Below are 15,342 nucleotides of genomic sequence, written 5' to 3'. Positions count from 1 at the left end.
CTCACTCTAGTACACACTCTTGACCAATGTTCTCCCCTAATGAGCACACTCCACTTGAGAGTTCAGTAAAATATGTATTTGAATAAGTGAGCACTGTTCTGGTGTTTGGAGTTACAGAAACAGTGCTTGTTGGGAGATGAAGTCATGTCAGTCCCTGTACTACACATACTATACAAATATTTTCCTCTCAGGTGAGTCCTCTTAAATTGTGAGTAGACTAACAAGGGTATTTGTAGCAAAGGACACAGGGCTGGCTGAGTGGAGTAACAGTGCCTCCTGGCCTTAGCAGCCATGTCAGTCCCTGTACTACACACACTATACAAATGTTATCCTCCCAGGTGAGTATACTACAATTGGGACTTTACACAGAAGTGACCACTGTTCTGGTGTTTGAAGCTACAGAAACAGTGCCGGCTGGGAGTTTTAGTCATGTCAGTTGCTGTACTACACACAGATGACACTGGGCTGGTGTGTGCAGTGACTGAAGGAGGCACAAGGTGAGCAGTGAGCATGCATGACATGGCATTTTGGTGACATTTTTCTTGTTGTGACTTACCTGTCTCTACTCCTACAGATATTCCTGTCAAGCCCTCAGGATGGCCAATATCTTCTCCTCCCATGGAAAGAGCTGTAATGGGGCACTGGGAGGGCAACCACCAGTCTTCTTGGGCCCTGCTCCTGAGGTCATTAGACCTCTTCCTGATGTCCTCCCTTGTGCGCAGGGTAGTGCCTACAGCATTCACTGTCGACTATACTGTCCCACATTTCTATTTTTCTACTGAGAGGAGTGTGCTGTACTTGGGCTCCTAACAATCGTGGCTCTACTCTTATGATTTCATCCACCATGACTCTTAACTCTTCATCAGTGAAACAGGGATTTTTAATACATGCCATGGTGGAAACAAATAAAAATATTTTACAGGTCACAGTGAATTACTAAAAAGGACCAGTGCCAAAGGTTGTGACTGGACAAAAGTGTGTGCAGTGTGTTGTATGGGAAGTGAAAAAAGAAAATGGTGCCTAATATCTGTGCTGTGTGGGAAAAGGTTGCTCTACCTTGCTAAGTCTTGCTATGAAAATGCACAGGATTGTGGTGTGTCAATGGTGTGTTTTATAGTGTGATTTGAAGTGTGTTGAGTGTGGCAATGTGTGTGTGTGTCAGCTGTGTTATTTTCAAATCTATCCAATGTGCTGTTGTGTATTACTTTGGGGATGTGAATTGCCGTTGTTCGGACCGCTATCGGCTGACCGTCATGGGTGCCTGCTGCTGCAACTTTGGACTTGTAATACGGTCAGTGGTTGGTCGCAGGCCTGTTGGTGCTGGAGTTCAAAACTGCCTATTTCCAGGCCTCCGAGCCGCTGGCAGTCTGCCTTTTTTGTTTGGCAGTCAGAGGTCCTGCTTCTTTAACTCGTAACGTGGTGGTCTTTTCCGGACCGCCAACATGGCTGTCTGGTGGTCCGACCACCAAATTCGTAATGAAGCCCACAGTCTCTAAGAGATGTGTACAGGAAGACCATGTCAAAAAGAACTGCCATGGCCAAAGTGGGAAAGAATAATAGCCTGAGCAATGGATTGTTAGGCAGTAAAGGAATAATCATGCAAGAACCCAGGAATCAAAAACAAACAGAGGAGATAAATTAGTTTGAACAACCAAGGAAAGTTCATGATCAGAAATAAAATTCATGCTTTTGCCTAATAGGATGAATGTGAAGTAAGATTAACTTGGTGGATCAACAAAGGGTCTCCGAAAATCAGAACTTTGTTTTTCTACCACCAAATTTCAATAACTGGTATTCACCCAAGCAAACATTTATTTTATTGCAATTTAGAACATGTGGTACAGCAGGAAAAATAGCAATGCAACCGTTTCTCCATCTTTATACAAAACTACCACTCGTGTACAAATGTGCAATTTCTTTATACAAATGCAGTTTAAAAAAATGCCAACATGCCAACCAGAATAGATAGCAATATAGCAAGCAACTCAGAGCACTACTGGAAAAAGAGCACAATCGGTTCCACCCTATCCAGACCAAACAACTGGCATTGGAGACTTGGGAGAGGAAGGCCATTTATAGCATCTTCCAAACATATACTATTAAAAAAAAAGAATTTAACAGGTCGACCTAGGTGGCTGCTAAATATATTCATAAAGGACCCCAAATGCTCCTGAGTCATGACGGTGCTGGTTGAAGGGAAGTAAAAGCCTTTGTACATTCAATGCAAATAGACAAATCCTGGATTTAATCCTGCACTAGAGACAATGAGCTTCGGCCCCATGATATGGCCAGCAGCACTGCTGTCATAGAATAATCTGCAACACATTACGGCATATCACCTAACAGAGAAATTGTGATGTCACAACTAAGGCCAGACAAATGGCATATGCCCCATGTTCCTTCACCCAGACCAAAATCAAGCTTAACAGATACAGTCAGAATGAGAATATGAGCACCCGAGCCAAGCAGTCTACGTGTCAAGCTAAATCTGTGGAAGACAGTGTTTGGGGTAGTAATTGGTGTCTACTATTTGCGTCAGATGTCCCAAAGGTCCTCATTAATTTCAATAAGAATGTTAGTTTTCCAGTTACGCCTGGTGATAGCTTCAGAGGGGCCTTAAGTGGCCAAGAACAATGTGTTTAAGTGTCAAACTCACTATCTTACATCTGGAAAACACATTACTTGTGTCAAAGGTTGGAATTAATTAAGCTTTGTAGGAAAAACTGGGCTGTCAAGAATAGCATTTGGCTCCTTGCTGGGGTACATACACCCAACCTCCTTCCTCTCACAATGCTTTTCCCTCAATGGTAAATATTGTCTGAGGGATAAGCTCTGTGTTTGTGCGTCTGCAAGATGCCAGATGCAATTTGTGATTGTTTTTTTAAACCCCAAATGATAACTACTGTCAAACTCCCTGCTGAGAACCAGCTAGGCACTGCTTAGATGTTTTCTTTAGGCTAAGAAAGATTCTAAAAGCATCTAAATGTTTTCTGGGGCATAGACACACAAGTAGGTGTCCCTGCAAGAAGCCAGAAATTGTCTGGATTTTTTTTTCTGAGGCTAAGGAAAAAATCCAAATAGAGCCTGGTTCTTTTACAAGGAACCAACATAGAAGTCTGTGTTTTGGAGGCATCTCTTGGAAAAATAACTACTAAAAATCTGAAAGAGGTTTTGTTTAGTACATTGTCTCAGCAAGCCAGTTAGGGAAGGGAGGTCTGGTTTGCACAAATAGATTACAAGTTAAACAGGACTGGAAAATATTTTATATTTAATTAATTCAAAGGTTCATATCTTCTATCAAATTAACAGTGCACTATAACACGTTGAATCTACCAAAATTAAGTGATCTACTAAATGAGTGATTGTGCATATTCTGTTAACGCAGCCATCCTACAAGAAAATGAAACAAAGGTAAGGAACATTATAATCATCTGATGCACAAAGGGCAAACGTGCCAAGGAAATACAAGTCAAAATCGCCGGAAAAACGCGGCCACTATTTTGTCCAGCAGATGATACCTACCACGGGTCATTTTTTTTTCTTTCCTTTGGGGAAATTAGATTTGAGGAATCTGGCCGCTTCTTTGCGATCAGTAAAAAACCCAGGGCATCGACAAGCCGCACCTTGAACCACAATGCATACAGAGTGACATATCGGACTTCGCTGGAGTAGACTGCCTAAATATCAACTTCAAAATCCTGCCTGACCATTATATTAAGTTTGAACTGCTGTGTCTACAAAAATATTGTCAACAAAATTACTGAAAGTAAATATATTGGTTTTTTTAATACTTTTTACAATGATATAGATAGTATTGTTTTATTTTCTCCTTTTTTTACTATGTTGCTGTATTGTATTGCTCTACATTTTATACCACCTATGTTGTTGTGAAATTTATTTTTTAGTCATGTACAAAAACATATTGTAATAATTATTTGCAGGTTTTTGTCCTTCTAAAAAGGTTTTTATTCATTTTTATTGTATGAACACACTATTGCCACTGAGATATTACCACTCCAACACAAGTAGTACAAAAGTATATTTCTCAAGAACAATTTCCCAACCTTCTCCCACCCCTCTTTGCTACTCATAGGCTCCTGCCATCTGTATCCTGGGTGAGTGTTCCATGCATCCAGTAACAAGGCACCACAACTCCATTTGGGGGCTAGTTGTCAAGAGTCCTCTGATTTTTTTTTGCAGGTTGTTGAGTTTATTGGGGATTGGGTGGGTAGCATTTGTTTTAGTTAAATATAAATCTTATTAATTCATATGCTATTTATTGGATGTTTGTACTTGTTATCGGTTTAAATGCTTAATTGTTTTAATTAAGTAATTATTTTTTATTTCTCATTGTGGGTTTTAGTGGTAGATTGAGCAAGTTGTGTTGCAAACAAAATATACACAAATTGATTAATGTATTAATTGTATGCATTTATTGACTGTTTATTGACAATGTTTCTCATAAGTAATAAATTACTTTAAAATATTAAGTCCTTTTATCACAGGTGTTAGGCGCACTGGTGTTTGGGTGGGTGGTGATATTTTGAAGGACATTAAATAATTGTTTAATAGGTTTCGTTTTTTTAAACTTTGACAATCTTTTACATGTATAACTTTACATTTACTTATTTTTTAGGATGTGGGGTTTACTTTGACAGTGGGTTTTTTATTTCTTAAATTTTATATTAATTTACAGTATTTGATTAATAATGATGTGAACTTTTCCTTGACCTGTTTAACATTTTGAAACTTATTGAATTATGTTATTGTATGCTTAAAGATTGTATGGTATATTGGGGGAATGTTGAGTAATGTTCTTGTTTAAATATTAAAGTATAGATTAAAAATTAGAAGTCAAAAATATTTTTGTTGTTAAAGCTTTTACGTTATCGTAACACTATTATTTATCTTTAAGGTTTCGGTTTTATTGGGGTTTGAAAGATACTGTTTATTTAAAATATGATTTATTGATTTTAAAAGTTTGTTTTACAATTCTGATACGGCTGGTTTTATATTATTTTATGAACTTATTTTCACATTTTAAGACAGTTTACTGAAATTTAGATTTCACTTTATTTTTCAAAGCTTTTACTAACATTTCTGAAATATTGTCAATGTGTTATTTATTATTTGGTAGTAGGGACTCGGACCCCCAATGTATGCACTTTCCAATAGGTTTATTAGATTGGAGTTGGCATGGCAAATTGACCACTTGCCCAAAGTGTGCATTGTATGCACTTTCCTCAATGTTAGACTGGAGTTAGACCAGTAAATCTAACCCCACTCCCAATATATGCATTTTCCTCAGCATTTTCAAGACTTGAGGTAGAATAGTAAATCGGACCCCTCTAAAGTATGAACCCTCACCAAAGTCTGTAAGGCTTGATTTATAAATCACCCTCAACAATGTACACATTTTTCATAATTTTTGTTACACTGGAATTAGAATAGTAAATTTAACACCCTCTTCAATGTATGCAATTTCCCCATTATTTGTCGAACTGGAGTTACAGTAGTAAATATGACCCTATACTTCAATGTTTGCACTTTACCCAATCTTTGTTAGACTAGAGTTAGAACAGTAATTAGTATTTCTGAAACCCTGCCCCACTCTCAACTGTAATTATGTTCCCCAATATTTATTGGATTGAAGTTACATTACTAAATCTGACCCACCTCCCCCAATATCCCCAAAATACGCACACTTTTCCCACTGCTTGTAGGCTGGAGTTAAAATAGTTAATCTGACACCGCCACTGTATGTACCTTCCCCATTATTTGTCGGAAAGGAGTAACAAAAGTAAATCTTCCCCTCCCCTCAATGTGGGCACTTTCCCCAATAGTTGTTAGAATTCACCTAACATAGTAAATCAATACTTCGCTCAAATGCCTGCATTTTCCGTAATGTCTGTTACATTGGAGTTAGACTAGTAAGGAAAATGTCACTTACCCAGTGTACATTTGTTCGTGGCATTAGTCGCTGCAGATTCACATGCTGTGCACATCCCGCCATCTGGTGTTGGGCTCGGAGTGTTACAAGTTGTTTTTCTTCGAAGAAGTCTTTTTTCGAGTCACGAGACCGAGGGACTCCTCCCATTTCGACTCCATTGCGCATGGGCGTCGACTCCATCTTAGATTGTTTTCCCCGCAGAGGGTGAGGTAGGAGTTGTGTATGCTAGTAATAGTGCCCATGCAATGGAGTGGATACGTATGTACATAATAAAGTTTAAAGTAATATATTTACAAATGTACAAATGTTCAAGATCAACTTCTAAACGGCTACAGGCTCCCGGGGAGGCGGGTGGGCGCATGTGAATCTGCAGCGACTAATGCCACGAACAGATGTACACTGGGTAAGTGACATTTTCCGTTCAATGGCATGTGGAGCTGCAGATACACATGCTGTGCATAGACTAGTAAGCAGTTATCTCCCCAAAAGCGGTGGTTCAGCCTGTAGGAGTTGAAGTTGTTTGAAATAATGTTCGTAGTACAGCTTGACCTACTGTGGCTTGTTGTGCCGTTAACACATCTACACAGTAGTGTTTGGTAAATGTATGAGGCGTAGACCATGTTGCTGCCTTACATATTTCGTTCATTGGAATATTTCCTAGAAAGGCCATGGTAGCACCTTTTTTTCTGGTTGAGTGTGCCTTTGGTGTAATAGGCAGCTCTCTCTTTGCTTTAAGATAGCAGGTTTGAATACACTTAACTATCCATCTAGCAATGCCTTGTTTAGAAATTGGATTCCCTGTCTGAGGTTTTTGGAAAGCAATAAATAGTTGTTTTGTTTTTCGAATTAGTTTTGTTCTGTCAATGTAGTACATTAGTGCTCTTTTGATGTCTAATGTATGCAGTGCTCTTTCAGCTACAGAATCTGGCTGTGGGAAGAACACTGGTAATTCTACTGTTTGATTCAAGAGGAACGGTGAGATCACTTTTGGTAAAAAATTTGGATTTGTCAGTAGAACTACTTTATGCGTGTGTATTTGAATAAATGGTTCTTGTATGGTAAATGCTTGAATTTCACTCACTCTTCTTAGAGATGTGATGGCAATCAAAAATGCAACTTTCCATGTTAAGTATTACATTTCACAAGAGTGCATGGGCTCAAAAGGTGGACCCATGAGTCGTGTTAAGACAATGTTGAGGTTCCATGAAGGAACTGGTGGTGTTTGTGGTGGTATAATTCTCTTTAGGCCTTCCATAAATGCTTTTATGACTGGTATCCTAAATAATGAAGTTGAGTGCGTAATTTGCAGGTAGGCTGAAATTGCGGTCAGATGTATCTTTATTGAAGAGAAAGCTAGCTTTGACTTTTGCAATTGTAGTAAGTATCCTACTATATCTTTGGCAGATGCGTGTAAGGGTTGAATTTGATTATTATGGCAGTAATAAACAAATCTTTTCCACTTATTTGCATAGCAGTGTCTAGTGGTAGGTTTCCTAGCTTGTCTTATGACCTCCATACATTCTTGTGTGAGGTCCAAGTGTCCGAATTCTAGGATTTCAGGAGCCAAATTGCTAGATTCAGCGATGCTGGATTTGGATGTCTGATCTGTTGTTTGTGTTGTGTTGTGTTAACAGATCTGGTCTGTTTGGTAGTTTGACATGAGGTACTACTGAGAGGTCTAGTAGTGTTGTGTACCAAGGTTGTCTTGCCCATGTCGGTGCTATTAGTATGAGTTTGAGTTTGTTTTGACTCAATTTGTTTACTAGATATGGAAGGAGTGGGAGAGGGGGAAAAGCGTAAGCAAATATCCCTGACCAGCTCATCCATAACGCATTGCCCTGAGACTGATCTAGTGGGTACCTGGATGCGAAGTTTTGGCATTTTGAGTTTTCCTTTGTTGCAAATAGATCTATTTGTGGTGTTCCCCACATTTGGAAGTAAGTGTTTAGTATTTGGGGGTGAATCTCCCATTCGTGGATCTGTTGGTGATCCAGAGAGAGATTGTCTGCTAACTGGTTCTGAATTCCTGGAATAAATTGTGCTATTAGGCGAATGTGGTTGTGAATCGCCCAATGCCATATTTTCTGTGTTAGGAGACACAACTGTGTCGAGTGTGTGCCTCCCCGTTTGTTTAGGTAATACATTGTTGTCATGTTGTCTGTTTTGACAAGAATGTGTTTGTGTCTTATTATGGGTTGAAATGCTTTGAGCGCTAGAAATACCGCTAACAGTTCTAAGTGATTTATGTGAAACTGTTTTTGGTGAGTGTCCCATTGTCCTTGGATGCTGTGTTGATTGAGGTGTGCTCCCCACCCTTTCATGGAAGCATCTGTTGTTATTACGTATTGTGGCACTGGGTCTTGGAAAGGCCGCCCTTGGTTTAAATTTATACTGTTCCACCATTGAAGCGAGATGTATGTTTGGCGGTCTATCAACACCAGATCTAGAAGCTGACCCTGTGCTTGTGACCATTGTGATGCTAGGCACTGTTGTAAGGGCCGCATGTGCAACCTTGCGTTTGGGACAATGGCTATGCATGAAGACATCATGCCTAGTAGTTTCATCACCAGTTTGACTTGTATCTTTTGATTTGGATACATGGTCTGTATCACATTGTGAAATGTGTGAACTCTTTGTGGACTTGGAGTGGCAATCCCTTTTGCTGTGTTGATTGTTGCTCCTAAGTATTGCTGTGTTTGACACGGCAGAAGGTGTGACTTTGTGTAGTTGATTGAGAAACCTAGTTTGTGGAGGATTTCTAGGACATATTTTGTGTGTTGTGAACACCGTCTTAGCGTGTTGGTTTTGATTTACCAATCGTCTAGGTACGGGAACACATGTATTTGCTGCCTTCTTATATGTGCAGCTACTACTGCTAGGCATTTTGTAAAAAATCTTGGTGCAGTTGTTATTCCGAATGGCAACACTTTGAATTGGTAATGTATCCCTTGGAATACAAACCTTAGGTACTTTCTGTGTGAAGAATGTATTGGTATATGGAAATATGCATCCTTTAGGTCTAGTGTTGTCATGTAGTCTTGTTGTTTGAGCAGTGGGATTACGTCTTGTAATGTAACCATGTGAAAGTGATCTGATTTGATGTAGGTATTTAATGTTCTGAGATCTAGTATAGGTCTCAGACTCTTGTCTTTTTTGGGTATCAGAAAGTACAGGGAGTAAACTCCTGTGTTTATTTGTTGTTTTGGTACTAACTCTATTGCTTCTTTTTGTAGCAATGCCTGAACTTCTAGTCCTAGAAGATCTATATGTTGTTTTGACATATTGTGTGTTTTCGGTGGGATGTTTGGAGGGAATTTGAGAAATTCTATGCAATAACCATGCTGGATAATTGCTAAGACCCAAGTGTCTGTTGTTATTTCCTCCCAATGTTTGTAAAACTTGGTTAGTCTCCCCCACAGGTGTTATGTGTTGGGGATTTGTGACCTTGAAGTCACTGCTTGTTTGGAGGAGTTTTGGGACTTTGGAACTTTCCTCTATTCCTTTGAAATTGTCCCCCTCCATATTGTCCCCGAAAACCTCCCCGCTGATACTGGCTCTGGTAAGTGGGCTTTGTTTGTGAGGTTGTGGCTTCTGTGGTTTGCCCTCGAAACCCCCCTCGAAATTGTGTCTTTCGAAATGTGCCTCTGCTCTGTGGGGAGTAGAGTGCGCCCATGGCTTTGGCCGTGTCAGTGTCTTTCTTAAGTTTTTCGATTGCAGTGTCCACCTCCGGCCCAAACAACTGCTGTCCGTTGAATGGCATATTCAGCACAGCTTGCTGTATCTCTGGTTTAAATCCTGATGTACGCAGCCATGCATGTCTCCTTATTGTTACTGCTGTGTTGACAGTTCTAGCAGCTGTGTCTGCAGCATCCATTGCTGACCGTATCTGATTATTGGAGATACCCTGTCCTTCTTCTACTACTTGCTGCGCTCTTTTTTGGAACTCCTTGGGTAAATGTTCAAGAAGGTGTTGCATCTCATCCCAATGGGCCCTATCCTATCTGGCTAGCAAAGCTTGCGAATTTGCAATACGCCACTGGTTTGCTGCCTGTGCCGCCACCCTTTTGCCTGCAGCATCGAATTTTCGACTTTCTTTATCTGGAGATGGTGCATCTCCTGAAGTATGAGAGTTGGCTCTTTTGCGCGCTGCTCCCACTACAACAGAGTCTGGTGTTAGCTGTTGTGTAATGTACACTGGGTCTGTTGGTGGCGGTTTATATTTTTTATCTACTCTTGGAGTAATGGCTCTCCCTTTAACAGGCTCCTCAGACACTTGTTTGGAGTGTTTTAGCATTCCGGGTAGCATAGGAAGACTCTGATATTGGCTGTGTGTGGACGACAGTGTATTAAAAAGAAAGTCGTCTTCAATGGGCTCTGAATGAAGGCTGACATTATGAAATGCCGCTGCTCTTGACACCACCTGTGCGTAGCCTGTACTATCCTCTGGTGGCGATGGTTTAGCTGGATAGCATTCTGGACTATTATCTGTCACTGGTGCGTCATAAAGGTCCCATGCGTCAGGGTCATCTTGACTCATTCCTGTATGAGTTGGGGATTGCATCATTGGTGGAATGGCTACCGGTGATGGTTGCGGAGAGTGATGTGGGGATGGTGGCGGTGTTACTTGTTTAGCCACCTTTGCGTGTGGCTGTTTGTCCTTGTCTTGGAAGGCAAGCTTGCGTTTCATTTTGACTGGAGGAAGAGTGCTGATCTTCCCTGTATCTTTTTGAATAAAGAGCCGTCTTTGTGTGTGATCTGGCTCTATTGCCTGTAATTCCTGTCCAAATCTATGTGTCTTCATTTGTGTGGACAGTCCTTGTTCCTCAGTGTAGGAACTTGTTTTCGGTTCCGAGGTCGGATATTTCGGTACCGAAACCTTTTCGGCTGCTTTTTTCGGCTCCAACGAAACCTTTTTTACTTTCGGCGTCGTGCTCTCTCGGTGCCGACCCGTTTCGGTGCCGCTGTCTCGGTGCCGAATCTTCTCTGAGCCACTATCTCGGGCCCGAGATTGCTGTGTGCCGGTATCTCGACCGGAGTCGGATGACTTCGACACCAGCTCGCCCTTTTTCGGTGCCGATGAACGGTCACCTACTTTTCGGGTTAAGCCATGGCCTGTTGGCGGTGGCGTCCCCTGGGCTTTAGCGCTTTTCTCGTGAGTTCTTGGTTTCGACGTCTTACTCACGGTTTTAGGCGTTTCCTCGGGATCGATCTCCTCAGAGTCCGACTCCTGGGTGGAGAATGTTTCTTCCTCCTCCTCGAAACGCTCTTGTCCTGTCGGCGCCGACGCCATTTGCAGTCTTCTTGCTCTTCGGTCCCTGAGTGTCTTCCTGGACCGAAACGCTCGACAGGCCTCACAAGTATCCTCCTTGTGTTCTGGTGACAAACACAAGTTACAGACCAGATGTTGATCTGTATATGGATACTTGTTATGGCATTTTGGACAGAAGCGGAATGGGGTCCGTTCCATCAGCCTTGAAGAGACACGTGGCCGGGCCGACCAGTCCCCGACGGGGATGGAAAAAAAACCCCGAAGGGCCACCGGAGCTCTTCTTAATTCGGTGTCGATCTGTTGTAATTAACCCGATACCGAACGCAAACAATACCGACGATTTTTCAGAGATTCTAACTACCTTTCCGACCCGAAACACGGAGCGAAAAGGAACACGTCCGAACCCGATGGCGGAAAAAAAACAATCTAAGATGGAGTCGACGCCCATGCGCAATGGAGTCGAAATGGGAGGAGTTCCTCGGTCTCCTGACTCGAAAAAAGACTTCTTCGAAGAAAAACAACTTGTAACACTCCGAGCCCAACACCAGATGGCGGGATGTGCACAGCATGTGTATCTGCAGCTACACATGCCATCGAACATATGAGCCCCTCAAACTTTGAACTGTTCACAAATCAGGTTAGTAAGTATGACCCCTTCAATGTGCACATTGTCCTAGATCTTTTTTTGGACTGGAGTTACAATAGTAAATCTACCCAAACACCAAAGGTATGTCAGTGGATTCAGCTATACCAGTGATCCTAAGGCACAGACAGTGTGCCTATGGATAATTAATGTAGGTTTTGAGGGCAATCAACACTTTTTCCAAGCAGAGCAATTTTTCGCCATGGGGGTTACAAGCATCTTTAAAGTTAAAGATTCAATGCTTCTCTGTGAGCACTCAAATATTTGCCTTCTATTGTGTCTCTTGGAGGTGATCTAGGCTCATTTAAGTGTGTCAAATGTACTGTCAATGTTTTTGAGGTTTCCTCTCATTTAAAGCAGGTGCTGTCTCCATCATACATGTGTGCCTTCTTCAGGTTATTGCCCCAGTTTCACTTTCATGGAATAAGGTGCCTAGAGAGGGTGTCTCTGATCCAAGGACAATTGATGTTGGCTTGCATCTTCTCTCTCTATCTTTAGAAATCCAACTAATAAAGCCAGTAAGTTGGCAAGAGTAAGGTACAAGGATAGGCATGAGGACAAAAATAGAATCTAGATTTCAATATAACAAAGCAAGAAGAATGTTTTATCTACTCATCAAATCTGAGGTCATCAAACTGCGGACTGGTTCAAAAGGCGGTGTGTGTCTGCAGAAGGCTGAGACAAGAATGAGCAGAAGATAGAGCCTTAGGTAATAAGGTCAAATAATACACACATTTACAGGAATGGTGGGTGAAGATAGCATCACTGCAGGTGCCCAGAAGGGTCGGCAGCCCTGGATTAGTCCAGCAACTATCAACAGAGGGCCCCAAGCAAGGAATATTTGAGGCAGCCATTTGAGGCACCAAGGTTTCAGGGCCAATAGGTGAACCGCTTTGGACTGGTTCTAGCCAAGTTCTGCATGGGTCAAAAAAGTGAGGGCTGCTTGCAGGGATGCCCAGAATGATTCTGAGATTTTTACCTTCCTCAATTTGGAGGTTCGTAGTGAGACAATAGCCCCAAACACCCATACCATATGTCAATACCGAAAACACGTCCTTTTTTATAGATCTCCAAACGAGGGTGAATAGACTTTTTTCCCAATATATGAGGAGAAACTAAAGGTGGAGCTGACCACGCATAATAAGCATGCTTTCCTCCTTTACAATCAAGAGATCCAAGTATTATTGTGATCAAATGTTACACCCAAATACGGAAAGTTGTTTACCCTCTCTAACCGCTTTCCCTTGATTAAGAGACAACAAGTTTTCATATTCTTTGATCTGCATACCATAATATATGTTTTAGACCTGTTGGTCTCTAAGTTCAAGTTCTCCATAAAACCCATGGATGCATTTAATAAAATCTTAAGCCCATTTGGACATCCAGCTAGTAGGACAGTATAATCAGCATACAGAAGAGGAGGCATTGGCCTGCTCTTGACAACAGGCAAGCCCTTCCCTACATGTGAAAGGATGGTCTCTAGACTGTTAATATATAATAAAAATGATATAGGGGCCACAACACAACTATGCCAAACTCCTCAATTTAGTTCAAAAGAATCAGTGCATTCCTCCAGTCCCCAAATCATAGAGAGGCACAAAGATTAAGGTGCTTTCAGTGGCGTAACAAAACTTGCAGGGCCCCCCCTGAAAAGTACCTGGAGTGGACCCCTCTCACCTGGACTCAGTCACAGACCTGCCACCCGTGCGGAGTGTATTCTGCTGAGGGGGCCCCTTGAGCTCGCAGGCCCTCTCGCACCGCAGGTGGCCTTTGTCACTCCACTGGCCCCAGCACTGCCCACTACATGATCGTGGGCTCTGCAGTGAAAGGCTGACAGATAGGAAAGTCGTGATCAGCATGGCGGTGCCAAACTCGGCACCATTGTGGCTGACCAAGACTTTCACTGTCGCCAACCCATCAGGATCCCTGATTCTGGCAGAGGTGGTGGTGGTCTGACTGCCAGGATCATAATCTGGCAGTCGGACCCCCAAGACTGTGGAGGTCTGACCTCCACGAATTTGGCGGTGTTAGGACCGCTAAACTCGTAATGAGGCCCTAAATGAAGCACCCGTAAAAAATGTACTAATCCTTCCTCGACCCCCATAGATGTCAAAAGGGTCCGGCGCTTCGATCTATTCTCACTATCAAAGACGTTCCAGAGATCCATAAAGACAAGGTGAAGTGAATTACACTTGGCCACATTATATTTATCAATTGAAAGATTAAAGTTGAGACATGGCTCTAATATCCTCAGCCCTGTAATTAAACCTCACTGTATCTCGGACAAGATTTTACAATCCGTGGTTCAGACTAGCAGTCTTTTGAGGGTGACTCAACCCATGGTTTTAACATAGGAATCCAACAGGGAAAGCTGGCGATAAATGATGAGTCCTGCGTGTGCCCATTTTTAAAGATCAGGATTAGTATCGCTATCTTCCAGGGCTTAGGGAATGAAACTTTGCAGTCATAATTAAATTAATTAGTTAAAAGAGATGCCTAGAGTTCAACGTTTCCCTTATAGAGATCTATAGGAACATCATTGGGAGCAGGTGATTTATCAGATGGACTCCTATTAATCACTACAGTTACCTCTTGCAAGGAAAATTAGATGTTAATCAGGAAATGAGGGGGTTCGAAGGCTACCCAGTCAGTCATACTAGTTACAGAGCTATATATCTTGCTAAAATGCAACACCCATGCCACTGGAGCAATGTTACAACTCAGTGGGAGCTTGGAGGATTTGGATAAAGCCTGAGGATCTTTCAACAGAGAGACTTGAACTAGTTTTTCACACTTCATACTTCACCTCTTCTTTCCTTGTTACCAAGGTCAGCTTACATTCCTTAAGGCAGATTGCTAGTTCATCCCTATTCCTCAGGGATTTCCTCGAGGCATGGTGAAGCTTTCTATTCATCAACCTGCAAGCTTTATTGAACAAGGTGGCAATCCTAGACTCTAGTGCCCTCAGAGGTTGAAAAAGTAACAACTCTGTAGACACTCCCAATGATTTGAAAGAGTAAACTACTTGCCCACATCCACTCTCCCTAGAAGCTAAAACTTATGTTCAGGTTACTACATACAAGTTTACATAAAACTAAAGATATGTTGACATTCTTCCAAACCAACCTTCGCATATTATCTTTGGTGGACAAGGAAGAATAACCCCCCCCCCTTAACCTCCCATTCTCTTCTCTTCAGAATTCCCTGAGTCCATAAGGGGATTATGGTCACTAAAGAAGCTAGTTTGGACAGCCCCATCAATAATCAAGTTGGGTAGATCCTTCGTAAGAAAAACAATTAATGACAGTACAAGGGCCCCTACCTATGAACGTAGCTGGCTTTAGGATCACTGCACCCCATTAAATCTCAGGCATTACAAAGGCTGTGGCTTAATAAAAGGTGATAATGCACAAAGCTCCTAATATCCTGGTTCTGACTAGGACATAGCGTGGATCACTTCATAAGGACTCTAGTCAGTCA

At 41.8% G+C, this 15,342-nt stretch overlaps 1 protein-coding gene across 3 annotated transcripts in view; it reads right to left on the bottom strand.

The window, feature by feature from the left end:
- The window catches only part of AP3B1 (adaptor related protein complex 3 subunit beta 1), a 1,440,584-nt gene that overhangs the window by 876,648 nt on the left and 548,594 nt on the right, over positions 1-15,342 (bottom strand). The gene's annotated exons all lie outside the window — the stretch shown is intronic.

Source organism: Pleurodeles waltl, chromosome 1_1 (assembly GCF_031143425.1).
Source record: "Pleurodeles waltl isolate 20211129_DDA chromosome 1_1, aPleWal1.hap1.20221129, whole genome shotgun sequence".
Classification (NCBI taxonomy): domain Eukaryota; kingdom Metazoa; phylum Chordata; class Amphibia; order Caudata; family Salamandridae; genus Pleurodeles; species Pleurodeles waltl.
The sequence above is the reverse complement of the archived record's forward strand: the minus strand, read 5'-3'. Positions and strand labels throughout refer to the sequence as shown.